Source organism: Enhydra lutris, unplaced genomic scaffold (assembly GCF_002288905.1).
Source record: "Enhydra lutris kenyoni isolate GAN:26980312 unplaced genomic scaffold, ASM228890v2 scaffoldscaffold14, whole genome shotgun sequence".
NCBI lineage: Eukaryota > Metazoa > Chordata > Mammalia > Carnivora > Mustelidae > Enhydra > Enhydra lutris.
Window position 1 is genome coordinate 13429396 of NW_019154098.1, and position 14399 is coordinate 13443794.

Consider the following 14399-nt stretch of genomic DNA (forward strand, 5'->3'; position numbering starts at 1 on the left):
GTCAAAATGTTCTAAGACTGGTAACTTGTATGATACGTGAATTATATTTCGGCAAAGCTGTTGAAGGAAACCAAACATTCGGAATCAACCCAAATGGAGCCAGTTATGACACATGGGAAAGACACCAGCTTTCCTTCAGTGGGATTTTGACAGATGTGTTTGGCACTGTAGCCCAAGAACCCCATGCCACCTGGGGAGCATCACTGTGGTCTGTGAAGGACCACCTTCCCGTGGTCTCCTTCCCATGAGAACATCCTCTTACCGCTTTCCGCAGGGGTCCCTGTCCTATCTCCAGAGTCTAAATTCTGAAGAGTCCAGGAGACATTCACCAAATTCATTCACTCATTCCACCAGCATGTACTAAGTCTATATTTAGTAGAAAGCACATAACCATATCTAGTCTTGTCGTATTACCTCCCTGCTCTCAAGGGACTACACTTTTAGGGACATCTTGAATGCTTCTGTACATCTGGCCATGTGTTTAGCAGGCGACACCAGGAGACGGTGGTGGGTGGGGAGGGTATAAACTCATTACGAGAGAAAGGTCAAGAACTGTGAGGTCCAATGGGGTTGGTTCTCAGTACTGACTCTACCACTCATGAAGGCATACCTCCGCCTCTTCCTGCCTCATGTCTCTCCCCTCCAAAGACCAATAACCTGCCTTATGGTGGAGCGATCAAGAGCACCAGCTCTGGGAACCAAACCCATGCTCTACCACCTACAAGCTGTGATGACCTCAGGCACTCTCTTAACCTCACTTCCCCATACAGTGAGGATGGCGGCAGTAACAGCCTGCCCTGTGCAGGGTTAGATGGGTTCATACGTGGCTCAGCAAACTGAGGGGCCAAATAGGGAATATTCTGAGGCACTGTGGGCCATGCCATCTCTATACCAGCTCCCCACCTTTACAATCAGAGTGGCAAAGTCACCACAGACAATACTCAAAAGAAAGGGCATGCTGTGTTCCAATAAAACGTTATTTATGGACAATGAAATCCAATTTCATACGATTTTCATGTGTCAGAAAATACAATACTTTTGGATTGTATCTGTCAGCCATTTAGAAATGCGTAGCTCCTGGGCTGTACCAGAAAAGATGGTGGGTCAGATTTGGCCGGTGAGCGGCAGTTTGCCATCCCTCTCCCGACATAAATCACCTAGAGCAGAGCCCGGCACACAGTGGGCACTCACCACCCCCAGACCATGGCCCCGGCAACAAGAGCCGAGCCCCTGCGTGTGCTAACCACGCGCTGCACACTCCACGCTCCACGTCGCATTTAAACCTCACCTTGACTGTGTGAGGCAGGTAACGTGACCCCACAGAGGAGAAAGCAAAGCCCTAGGTCGGCAGAGGGACAGCGCTGTCAGAAATCCAGGTCCTTCTGTCGTGAGCTCTTGCTTCTGACCGTTACGAACTACTGTGCCGGCTGCCAGGACACAACAGGGAACCAGACCCACTCAGGCTCCGCTCCAAACACCACAAATCACGATTTAATTAATTTGAGACATTTGTTACAGAAAGCAACGGCTGCAAGGAGGAACAAGGGTATTACAGAGCCCACGGTGAGGGAGGTCCTCTGGTGAAGGGACACGTAGGTTGGGAACAGCAGCCATGTGTCTGGTGCTGGGCCAAGTGTCAAAGAGAAGAGGCTAGAAAAGGCACGTCCGCCCTGGCTCCCTACTGCGGGGGGCTCAGAGACGTGACGGTGTCAGATGCGGTGGTGGAGAGAGAAACCGGTCCAGACTTCCCGAACGGCCTGCGGCCAGCGCAACAGCCTAGTCTGTCTCAGGGGACACATCCTCGTGAAATAGGAAAACACAGTCGTGAAGATTTAACCATGTTCATAATCACGGAAGCCCTGTTTGTGATAGTACGAGTGTGGAATTCGTAAGTGCCCCCAGACCCTTAAGAAAAACTGGGAGGGGGGCACCTGGGTGGCTCAGTCGTTGAGTGTCTGCCTTCGGCTCAGGTCATGATCCCAGGATTCTGGGATCGAGCCCCGCATCAGGCTCCCGGCTTGGTGGGAAGCCTGCTTCTCCCTCTCTCACTCCCCCTGCTTGTGTTCCCTCTCTCGCTGTGTCTCTCTGTCAAATAAATAAATACAATAAAAAAAGAAAAAAAAAAAAAAGAAAAACTGGGAGGGCCTTTGCCCCTTCTGTGTGAACAATGGTGCAGCTGCGTGTCCCAGCAATCAGACGGTGAGGGGGCAGAAGTAGGCACACCAATGTGGAAGGCCAGACGCCGCACATCGCAGCTCTGTGCACACTAATGGGTGCCCTACCCTGCTCTGCCTCGGATGCATACGCATCGACAGCGCTCCTTTCCGTCAGTCACCTCTGAAGGATAACAGAAGTCCTGTAGCTTCCTGCCCTTGTGTGTTTGGACTGGGTGATGCTTCTGGAATAGATACTCGGTGCTTTGTGAGAAGAAATGAAGGACAGCTGGTGGCCGGACAGGAGTTCAATTCTCCAAAGCCGCTTGGCTTTGGTAAAGCAGAAGGACTATGTGTTCATTCAACAGGCGCCTCCGTGGGGAGAGTCCGCCACACGCCAGGCTCTGGGGCGTGCGCTGCAGAGGGAGGTCCGTGAAGCTGATGTGGCCCCGGTTTCGTTGGGGAGGGCTGGTCAGGTGAACACGTCAGTGCACGCAGGGGTTGATGTCCCACCGTATTTGCAGAGGGACCATCAGATCCTGGGGAAGGCAGAGATCCTGTCCCAGAACATGAAGCAGCCTCAGTGACTGCGCATACGCTCGGCTAACAGTCTATTGGACGGAGGACTCCTGGGAGCTGGGAGCAGCCTGGTGTTTGGGCTCAACTCGAGGCCCTTGGCCTTTGTCTTTCTTGTCCACAAGGCCAACGTCCTCTCTGGGCCACTGTGTGGAGCAGTTAAGTTTCGGGAAGCGTTCTTTAGTGGCAAAGCTCTGCACACACGACGGGAATAACTTAATGCCAAGATCTGAACCCCTTCCTACAAGGGTTGACAACCTGGAATTTCAATCTTGATGGATGCCAAAGGATGGGGAAGAAAACATGTTTACAACAGAAAGACTCCACAGAGAAAGACAGTGAGCAGTGTGACTCCCCGTCACCACACCCTGGCCAGCCTCCCCCCTTCTGTGCCTTCCAACTCGGCCAACACCAAGGCAGCTCCTGACTTTCTGGAACACAGTGTTTGTAACCCCGAGGGTAGTCTGTACATTTTACATTGGAGACACTTTCTCTGTGTAATTTTGTTGACATTTGTTAAAGGGAAGTATTTAGGACCTATGGCCTTGAATAGAAATCCTACATACATCTCACCTCTGCCATATGGAAGAGAAAAGGCTTTCCAGTGAGGTGGACAAAGGTTTAAATGCTGGCTCCTTCTGGAAATTGTTTATTATTTCCTACTTTCAGGATAATGGTATCTTTCCTGCAGGGTAATAATTACACAACATATGTATAAAGCATATATATTCAATAAATGACAGTTGTTTTTTTGTTTTTGTTTTTTTGTTTTTTTTTCTCCCTAGTGGGAAGACTCAGGGAACAACGAAACAGGGTCACATTGCCCAGAAGCTGTACCTTGGGGAGAATCAGCTCATTACGAAAGGGAGGGTTGGAGGCCCAGGGTGGTCTGGCCACCCAGAGCTAACCCTGACCTTGGCTCAGCCTGGAAAAGGTGAAGCAAGGAGACCACGTCTTCCTTGGTGGTGTGGGAAAGTTTAATTGGACTGAAACTCCAAATATGAAACCAGCCCTGTGCTTTGCTTCACCCCCTCACCCTCCCAAGATCCCAACTGTGTGTAAGTAGAAAGTACTGGGTTTTTCTGAAAGGAAACAGGAAAGCGACTGAATCAGAGAATGAAGGTGGTAGCTGGGGGACAAGCCACCAGCAGAAGTGGCAGAGTGTGGGTCCCAGGCAGATCACCCCAGAGCAACTGGGCAAGAAGGACTGGGATGGGGCCGAGGAGGGTCCATATCTCACCAGGACCTGCTGACACTCTGCTTCTCAAGGACAGGCTGGGGAACTGCTCCTAGAGTAAGGGTACCAGGCATGGGCCTGGAAAGGGCTCAGTCCAAATTCCAGCTGGGCACCAGCTCTCATGTCCCAACTTTAAAATTTTCTCGGAAACACGACCCAGGCCCAGGGCAAGGCAGGCTACAAAGATGTATGCACAAGGAAATAACCTTAGAAGCGAGGCACTCTGGGCACTTGAGTGGAGCAGCTGGTTAAGTGTCTGACTGTTGATCTCAGCTCGGTCATGATCTCAGAGTCATGGGATGGAGCCCTGCATCAGGCTCCAGTCTCAGTGTGGAGTCTGCTTGCCCTCTCCCTCTGCTCCTCCCCCTGCGCTCTCTTGCTCGCGTTCTCTCTCAAATATATAAATAAATAAAATTCTTTAAAAAAAAGTGATGTACTAAATTTCATACACACACAGAGATTGTGCATTCATATGTACGTGTACATGTATACACACAAATACAGACAGGCACTCAGGTGTGTGTATGCATATGCACAAATGCATGTGCACTCACACATACACGCATATGTGTACACGCACACCCGCGTGCATACACACAGGCATATCCTCACACAAGCTCTACTTTAGTACCAGTATCGTCCCCATCTTCCTGAAGAGGAGCCTGAGTCGTGGAAACAGGAAACTTGTCACCCAGTCAGTCTGCGGCAGAGGCAGGCTCTGGAACAAGATGGCCGTCCCCAAGCCCCTGCTGAGACTCACTAGATGATCACAGATAAGCCAGGACGGGAGCCATCCAAGTTGAGAGTCATCAACTCTGAAAGCAACTTGCGCGCTGGGGTTGGGGTGTCCAGTGCGGGTGGCCGAGAACCCCTCCCACTTCTGTCCATGCGTGTTGTTTCCCCAGCCCGCGCCGGGCTTGATTTCTCCTGCCCCGGAATCTGGGCTGACCTGGGACTCCCTGAGCAGGAGAACTGAAAGGGAGTGAGGTCCTGTGCATTCTGCGCCTTGCCCCAGGAGACCAGGCGGGGGATCCAGCTGCCGCGGTGTCAAGAAAGTCGGGCTGGACGACGATGGCGAGATGGCAGAGAAAGGGCGAGCCCCCAGGTGCTGCCGTCATTCCAGCAGAGGCCCCAGCTGTGTGAGGGAAGCCTCACAGAGCTCCCCCGGGGAACGCAGCCACACGGACTCCGAGTGTGGCCGAAGAAACTCCCGGCAGGGCTCAGCCACCCTACAAGACCGAGAAGGATAAACGGTCCTGGTTTTAAGCCACTAAGGTCGGGGGTGGTTTGCCGTACAGACAACTGGGTCATATACCTATGGGGCTCTCAGACAAGTATAAATTTTACAATGAGCAATGTTATTTGTTGAGCACAAGGCCAGACAGCCTAGGAAGCTCTCTGTGTTTATTGTCCTGTTTGTCTGTATCTCTGCTTGCTCACCTAGCATGTGCTCATACTGTTTCCAACTTACCCACAAAGAGACTAAAGCCCGGTGATGTGAGCAAATAAGCCTCCCCAGGCAGTGGCGGTTCTTGGACGTGGATCCACATCGGTCTCGTTCTCATTGCAGGTACTACTCAGGCTTCTCCAGGGAAGGGAAGTCATAGCATGCGTGTGCACACTCACTTGGAGGTGGACACCATGGCCCACTGAGCTGACAGATAAAAGAAACCCTGACACTGCATTCCCCCTACCCTGAACCTCTTCGCCTGGCAAAGCTGGACCCCACGTTCCTGGCCCACAGTGATGCTGTACCATCATGGAGCGCATAGATAGCAAAATAAAGGAGCCCTGCTGTCAGAGTCTGTCACGTGGAACGGCAGGATGCCTCACAGATGTGGCAAAAGGCTGCTGGCCATGGAAGCCGCCATGGAACTAGCTTGGAGGCGAGGGCAACTACAGGGCTGAGGCAGACTGGAGGTGCTTCCGTCAACAGGGGACGGGAACAAAGATGGCAGCATGGAAGGCCCCGTGGAAAAGGAGGGAAGGACCTGAGGTTGGTTCTAGGACCTGGCTTACTCCTAAACAGCCGTGTGACTGTGGACTGTATGTCACCTCTCTGGGCCTCATGTCCCCAAAGCAAGCTTGGTGATGTCCAAAGAACCGTCCACTTCTGTCCATGACTCTCTGTGGCTTTGGATGCCGCACCAGTTGTTGCCTAGCACCTACTTTTGACAGAGGGACGCCCAGGGAACACCACTTTGCCATCATAAAGACTGTGGGGCTGAGCCCGTCCCTGCTTTCTGGTGGCCATACAGTAAGTCTCCGATGGAACCTCCAAAACCCAGGAACCCCCAAGCCTGGGCATTTCTCCTACTGGTTAGTCCCCCCCTGTTCCCACTCTGTGCTGACATACTGAATTCAAACTCCCCTTTTGTAAGAACTCACACTCAACCAACACCTCTGAAAGTGTCCTGCAGCCACCCAGCAGCTTCTCCGTTCACGCAGAAGACTGGCGAGAGGTTATCACTGTCATTGGGGTTTGTTTCCTTGTCCCACTGAAGCCAGTGACTTCCTCCGAGCTGGTATCAGGCAGGCCAGGAAGTTTCTTTTTCCCTGTAATCCATTGTATGTGGGAAGATCAGAAGGACCTGTCGAGCGCGAGGACGGAACCAGCTGGGCACGTGGAGATAGGGGCTGGCCCTCACGACTTCCCCCAGCCCTTCTGGTCACTCAGCCAGTCCCGAGCAGGGGGCTATGCTGATGGACAGTGAGGACAACAGGAGACTTGCAACGATAATTAATCAGGAGCATTATCATCACCCTGGAGAACCTCTGGGCTGCTCCAAAGCCAGTTAGGAAACTGACCTCACCCCCTTCCTGTCTCCTAAACCCACTGTCTCCACTCACCTAGGACCAAGGGATGGAATATTTCTGCATGCCCGGCCCAACAAAGCCTGCCTGAGGAGCCCGTGTGGGCGTCAGATGAGAGCGCCTCTCATCTCACGTCACGAATGGGAACGCTAAGGCTGACAATCATACCAGTGGATAGAAAGTCCTTGGAGCACGAAAAGCCCCATTGTAAGTGCCAGGCGTGCAGTGGTTTGCAGACTCGCCACCTCCCGAAGCAGCCCACACCCTAATCCCTGAAGCCTGTGACTATTTAAGTTGCCCGGCAAACGCAGATTCAAGTGGCAGAGGAAAAGAAAGTGAATGTGGCGATGTTAAAATAGAAAGATTATCCTGCATGATTTCTGTGGCCCAATATAATCAGAAGCACCCAAAAATGGGAGAGGGAGGCAGAAGAGAGGAGCAGTCAGGGTTAGATGTGACTATGCAAGAAAGGCACAGACGGGGTTAGGTCGCCGGCTCTGAGAAGCAAGAACACTTAACCCCCGGAGCCGCAGAAGGAGGCAGGCCTGTGTTCCTTGATTTTAGCCCAGTGAGACCCGAGCTAGACTTCTCACCTGTGGAATTGCAAGATAATACACTGTGCTACTTGAAGACACTAAGTTGGTAGTAATTTGTTACGGCAGCAAAGGAAACCAAATATGTGAACCAACTCACTCAGTTAATTAACATTCTTACAATAACCTTATGAAGTGACCTAATGGTATCCACTGTAGCTGCAAGGATGCCGTGTGACAAAACAGCCCAACCCTGGGCAAACGACAAGGAGCACTGCTTTCTCACTCACATGTCTGCTGTCAGCTGGGGGCTGGCTGGTACCAGGCGGGCATGTCCACACTCCGCTCCATACGAGGTGTGAATTCAGAATCTGCTCCATGTCTCTTGTCCTTTGAGGACTGGAGGCTGTCAGAGGCACCTTGTCACCATGAAAGCCATGCAAGCAAAGAAGCCCAACCTCGTACAATTTGCGTCTTCCACTCCCATTATGCTGTTAACACTCCATAGACCAAAACAAGTCACACAGCCGAGATGGATGTCTCTGCGAGGAGGACTGCCCCTGCTCACCTGAAGGCCATGGCCACAGAGTCCACGTGTTAATTTGATGATGGGGGAGGAAAGCACTGGGACTGATTGTTCCATCTACCACAGAAAGGCACTACTGTCAGCATTCCAGTTTACAAATGAGGAAACCAAGGCACAGAGTCTCATCCAGGATCCCACCGCTAGTCAATAATGCAACCAGGATCAAAATCCGATCTGGCTTCTGAAACTTCAGAAGAACCTATGGGTCAAGGACCTACTAAGTGAGGGAGCTAGGACACCATGGATCTAAATGTCACAGTCTCTGGGGCAGGAGGGGGTGCCCTCCAGGAGGGGGTGGTTTGCAGTGATCTCCAGTAGTAAGAAGACAGTGTCAGAGGTTGCCCATCGAAAGTACAGCCAGGCTGAATTGTTGGTCCCATCAGCAAGGCCCTGCTGTTAGGGCCAGGCCTGGGGCCAAACCACCTTCCAGGGACGAGGTGCACAGGGAACCAGCGTCCAGGATGAGCCAGCTGTCCATGGCCGTCACAGGACCAAACGTCCTTCTCCTCCTGCCTTGGAGGGGCTGGACCAGCTGCTCGACAGGCCAGTCTGCAAGAAGCCGGCATGTGGGCTCCTTGGAAAGTTGTGTATCTGAAGGCCAGAATGAGGTAAAGGGGCGGTGAGAGATGCAGAGAGAAAGGATTAGCCACATAATGTGGGGGGAGGGGGGATGGTGGAGACAGGGAGCGAGGGAGGAGGAGTGAGCCGGAGAGAGGAAGCCGGAAGGAGGGCGATCAGGAGAGAGGAGGAGAGCAAAGCGAGGTTTAGAATTCAACATTACAGAGAAATTTTATTTGAAGGCCACAGGCAGGGAATTCCTGGAAAGGGTCAGAAAGTCACACCAATGATTCTGGGCATCTGGGGTCACAGTGTGAAGGTGGCAGTTCCTTACCGTCCTGTCCAGAGACCCAGACACTCTTGGGGGCCTTCAGCCTTGTGGCATAGGCAGGGGGTGTGGTCACCAGAAGCCCACCACACCTGGCCCTGCAACTGAAGTCAGCGAACACTCCAGTTATGGCGAGGGCATACTAAGGCTGAGAGGAGGCTTGGGGACCACCCTCTGTGTCCTCCGGGAACTACTATATCCCTAATCCTTGTCATCCAGCCAGGCCATCCCCTGCTGGGGAGGGGGGTCTGCTCCCTCCTAGCTACTTTTACCTGAAAGGGGTGTGAAGCACTCTCCCCAGAGACAAGAAGCCCACTAGGAGGGCAAGGGCAGTGAAGACTTTGTGGGTCACCTATGAGCCCTTGCTCACCTCCCGATGCTCCTGTACCACTGTGCAAGGGCGACAGCACTGCTCAAGTCCGAGCTAAGAACATCCTAGCTCAGGGAAGTGAGAGGTTTTCCACAGTCCCCAGTTAGTGACTATAGGGGGACTCTGACTGCAGTCCAGGTCTGCTGGGCTCATTCCAGGTCCCTCCGCCCCTGACCGTGCCACCATCCCTGGGCCCAGCACAGAAACTACAGTGAGGACCTCCCTGAGAGATGGGACACTGGCCCTTTGATTCACGTGTCCATCCATTCACTGAGCATCCCCTTTGGGGAAGCGCCAGCAGGCTCTGCCAGAGGGGTTAAGAGCAAGGACCCTGGAGCCATGGTTTGGTTTTAAGATCTACCAGATGGGGCAGCTGGGCCATACTACTTAACCTTTCTGTGCCTCGGTTTGCTGATTTGTAAAATGAAGGCAGTGACAGCATCTATATGTCAATAGGGTCTCATGAGGATTAAGTGGCTGGGTAACATCACACCTAGAACCATGGCTGGCACATGGTCAGTATGATCAAAGTACTGGCTTTCATTGTTCTTACTGCGGTAGATGAAATTGACCGCATCTTTGCATTTTCAGGAGTACAGTCTCATAAAGGAGGACAGATGTGAAATAAGCACAAATAAATGTATCATGATAGATCACACTAGGAAGGAAAAGCAAGGAATAGTGGGAGGAAACAACGGGAGTGGTGAAGAGTGAGAAAGCATGCAAAAATAGAGGGAATGAGCATTCCAAGCAGAGACACAGCATGTACCAAGGCCCTGAGGTGGGCAGGAATAGGATGTATCACTCAGCAGAGGTCAGTGTGGCTGAAGAACAGTGAGCAAGGAGAGAAATCCAGGCCAATTCATGTAGAGCCCCATGGGGGATTTGGGGTTTTATCCCAAGAACAGAAATGGGAAGTCCTTGGTATGTTCAGTGGGGCAGACACAATTTGATTCACATTTCGTAAAGATCGTGCTGGTTGCCAAGTGCAGATGGGATTGCAGTGGGACAAGGATGAATCCGGGAGTTGAATTTGGAAGCTCTAGCTATGAGCTATGGGGAGATGAGGATGATTTGGGTAGGAAAGTAGGTAGTGGATGAAAAATAAACTCAACTGAAACCCCAGATGCTTGACGCTCACGAGGAGAGAAACCCCAAGTCAGTCAGCCAGGATGGTCAGCTTGCTGGCTCCCTCCCACTGCGCTGGCCAGGGAAAAGCTGTCATGAATACTCAAGACAACATCATGATCATTTGGGTTGGAACTTTCTACAACACCCCTCTTGGAGGACTTCATCTAACAAGGCCTGTGCCAGGTCCATGATGCAAAGTGCTGCTGACCTTGGAGCTCTCCCCCTCCATCGTAGGAAGGGAGGCCATGACAAGGAGAATCTGCAGATTGGATAGTCTCAATCTTGACAAGGCCACTCATGGCATCTCGAGAGGGGATCCCATGCTCTGATCTGGGGGATGGTGGCATTCACTTGAAGGGAGGCATCATCTCCTTGGTCATGGAACTCTTCCCACACCCCCCAACCCGCATCAGGTTCTGAGCTGCCCATGGGGAGGGACCACGTCCCTCCAGGTCTGTAGTCCATGACTGCCACAGACTCCTGGGTAAGGCAACCTTCTTACTAGAGGACGGGCTCCATAAGGACAGTCTCCGTTTTACGCCTCCTTCCAACTCCAGTGCCAAGAACAGACCTACTACAAGATGTGCGTTCAGTCAAATGTCGCTCAACCGAAGAACAAATGACTCTCCTCCATTCCCTTGGAGTCAACTGCTCAATCACTGAATCGATGGCCAAGCTGAGAATCAGGATGTACTGTAGCCAATGCCCTAGAGCAATCTACGTCATGCTGGGAAGTCAGACACAGGCAGAAAGAGACAAGGTCTATTCCGGCTGTCCAGACAGGAGGCACTAAGATGGAGTCCTTCCAACAGAGGAAGTTGACTTCAAGGCAGAAGAGCCCAGAGGGAAAGTGAATGATGGAATGGAATTTGAGCAGAGACAAGGTTTGGGTAAGCTGAGGGGCAGCCAGTTAGAGAGAGGGGACCCCTCACTCACTGAACACCTGTCCCTGGGCAAGCCCCAGAGGGACTCTTCTCCAAAGAACCCTGGTGCTGGAGCTCACAGCCCATGTCACAGTTGAGGACACTAAAGTTCAGTCTGGTTTAGTGACTAGCCCACCGTCACAGAGCAAGGAGCTGGTAGAGCAGGGGAGGAGCCCAGACCTGTCTGTGGTCCCCTCAGGAGGAGACATGACAGGATCAGGTACAAAAGTCAAAGGAAGATAGTGGTTGGTTCAAAAGACAGGGATGGGCCCTGCATGAGAGGCATCATCGCAGAGGTAACCAGCACAGCATCACAGGGTGGGGTGACCCTGAGGGGAGCTTTAATGGGTGATAGGAGGAATGACTGTCTTTGATCAGAGAGGGACAAAGGCAGAACGGTGCTTTCAGAAAGTGGACCTGCTATCAGGAGGTGAGGAGAGAGACAGGGAGCCTCAGCACGCCCCACCAGAGGGCGGGACTGGAGAGGCGGGGGGAGAGACGGAAGAAAGCAGGACTTGGGGCCAACAGGAAGGATGTGAAGCAGGGGCAGGACTGCTGGCTGGAACAGGTCCAGGGAGAGGGAGAAACCACTTCTCCTTCCCTTTCTGATGATGGCAAGATTATGACTGCAGAGCAGGGCTGCACAGGGCAGGACTTCCCAAAAATCAGGAGGGAAAGAGCTCTGCGCATGTGTCCAAAACGGAGCCTGCAGTCTCCAAATCATGTGGTTACCTCTGACCTCCTCTACCCACCCTGGAGCTTCATCTGCAGTGAGCTCTGGCTTTGGGCCCTCGGGGACCCCACAGTGCCCCTTCCTCCAGATATCAGGGCAAAAGAGAGACACAGAAATCACGGAGATCCAAAGTGGCCAGAGACCGCAATGGAGGCGGTGTCACCTCATGTGATGGGTAGAAACCTAGGCGCAAGAGGTAAACGACTTGTCTAATGTCACACAGGGGGAGGGACAGAATCAGGACTCAGATGCAAGGCCTTTGGTGTAGACCTTGCCCATATCCATCTGGGACTCAGCAGGAGCAGCCAACGAGTACCCTGACCTTCCTCCCTTCCCGCCCACCCACCCTACCTCCCAAACAGGGCCCAGGAGCCCCGTGTGGCATCCAACCTGTTGCACCCACATAGGACAGCCTCTCTGTGCCAGGACAAGGTGGAGGATGGGTGGGGGGCATCTGGAGGGGGACAAGGAGGTCATGCGGCACCTCGCCCCTCCCACAGCCAAGACTGTGGCAGGTACTTGGGCCTGAGCTGCCTCCACTCTGTAGAACCGTGGGGCAGAGGCCCCAGGCCTGGGCTCTGCAGCAGGAGGCCACCTGGCTCTCCGTCAAGGGTAAGGCCCCACAGGTGCCAGTGCTCTGTCTCTACCCCCAGCTGCTCCAGCATCTTCACATCCCCTCCTTCCTTCCTCATTCACTTGGCCTGCCCTGCCTTGCTTCGATCATATGCAAAAATCTCCCAACGGTCTGCTTCCAGCGACAAGGCAGGCGGTTGGGAGTGGCTGGTTGTCATGTGGAAGAGACAGGGGCCAGCTGATGCCCGGTACACAGCAATGTGCCCACCCTGAGCCCCCGGCCACCCCCCTCCCGCCCTGCCTGCCAGCCCCACACACTGAGGCCCGGCTGCCGGTAAAAAGAAAGGGCTCCTATCTCTGATTCCTCAGGGCCTCTGATAAGAAATGTCATCCCTCGCTGGGTAATATTACCCACCCGATAAGAATCTCTATCAAGCTCAAACATATGGCTGGCTACAGAACACAGAGCCCAGCAGAGCAGGATAATTTATTTGCTTAAGCTGAAAGCCCTAGGCGGCCAAGAGAAGTACACTGAATAAAAGAGGAAGGAGCCAAATTTTAACCTCTCTGACTTGCAGAGGGGATTTTCCTGGGGAAGGCTGGGGCACCTGAGGACAATAGGGGGCCCTCTTCACTTTCCTCCCTACAGGGAAACACTCTCCCCTGGTCTCCCCTCAAAGGGCACTTTCACTTATGCTAGCTATCAAAGCTACTCACTCCTCAAGAGAAGACAACCTCAAGAGAAGCATTTTTTATTCTCCTCTTACAGACCAGGAAATTGAGATTCAGCAAGGTTAAGTAACCTGGCCAAGGTCACACTGGCAGCCAAGCAAGAGCTCAGACTTAGACCCCTTCGGATCTGACTCACCAGCGTGCAGCTGCTGGGTCGCCTGGCTCCTGGGACTAAATTAATCAATTGGATCAGATGTGCCCAACTTGTCCGTTTCAAAGGTCCACGGCAAGCCTCTCCCTATCCCTGGGTCTCTACAATCTGGAACGACAAGGAAGCCTGGCAGGGCACAGAAATTCAAGGGAGAGAGGAGGGGGAGGCCCAGATTAGTGGAGAGGTGGGAGCGACAGAACATGGTAAGTGGGAGTGCCGGAAGGACAGGAGGCTCCTTGCGGCGAGGTGGCTGTTAGCACACCCCACACTCTTCCAGGCCCTCCTTGCTTCATCAACATTGGTAAGGCTGAGAGTGCATTTTGAAACTGATTATCGTTTTAAGATGGTTCCATTTTCCTTCATCAAGCCACTCATTCTTTTTAATAGCTGCATAGTGCTCCATTCCACGGACCCAATCCCGAACTAAGGGGCTTTAAGGATGGTGCCTCACAAAGACGCATGGACAGGTGAAACCCAGAGGAATTTCTTCAGGGCCGTGAAGCCTGCATATGATACTACAATGCTAGATACCTGATGCACATTTGTTGGAAAAGGGGCAACACCAGGAGTGGATCCTAACATAAACTATGGACTCTGCGTGATGATGACGTGTCAGTGTACATTTGTCGGCTGTAACAAGCGTCCCAGTCTGGTGTGGGATGCTGATAGTGCATCCGTGGGGACAGGGTGGATATGAGAGCTCCCTGCATTTTCTACCCAATTTTTCTCAGACCCTAAAACTGCTTTGAAAAATAAAGTCTGTTTAATGATAATAAAAACCAATCGATCACACAAGTGTGAATCACAATTGGCTCAGTTGTATACTGTTAACTGCTGACTTTCTTTTTCCCCGAGTTTGGGTCAGACTCTCCTGCTTCTTTATGTATCCAGTAATCTGATTAAAAACGAGGCTTCGGGTGTCAATAAATAAATAAATCGTCTTATCACTTGCCACTTCAGCCGTATTGAGATGAAGATGCTATTCACACCATCTGCACCTG

At 52.4% G+C, this 14399-nt stretch overlaps 1 long non-coding RNA gene across 2 annotated transcripts in view; it reads right to left on the reverse strand.

Moving 5' to 3' along the window:
- The window catches only part of LOC111146782, a 223925-nt gene that overhangs the window by 11654 nt on the left and 197872 nt on the right, over window positions 1–14399 (reverse strand). The window lies entirely within an intron of this gene.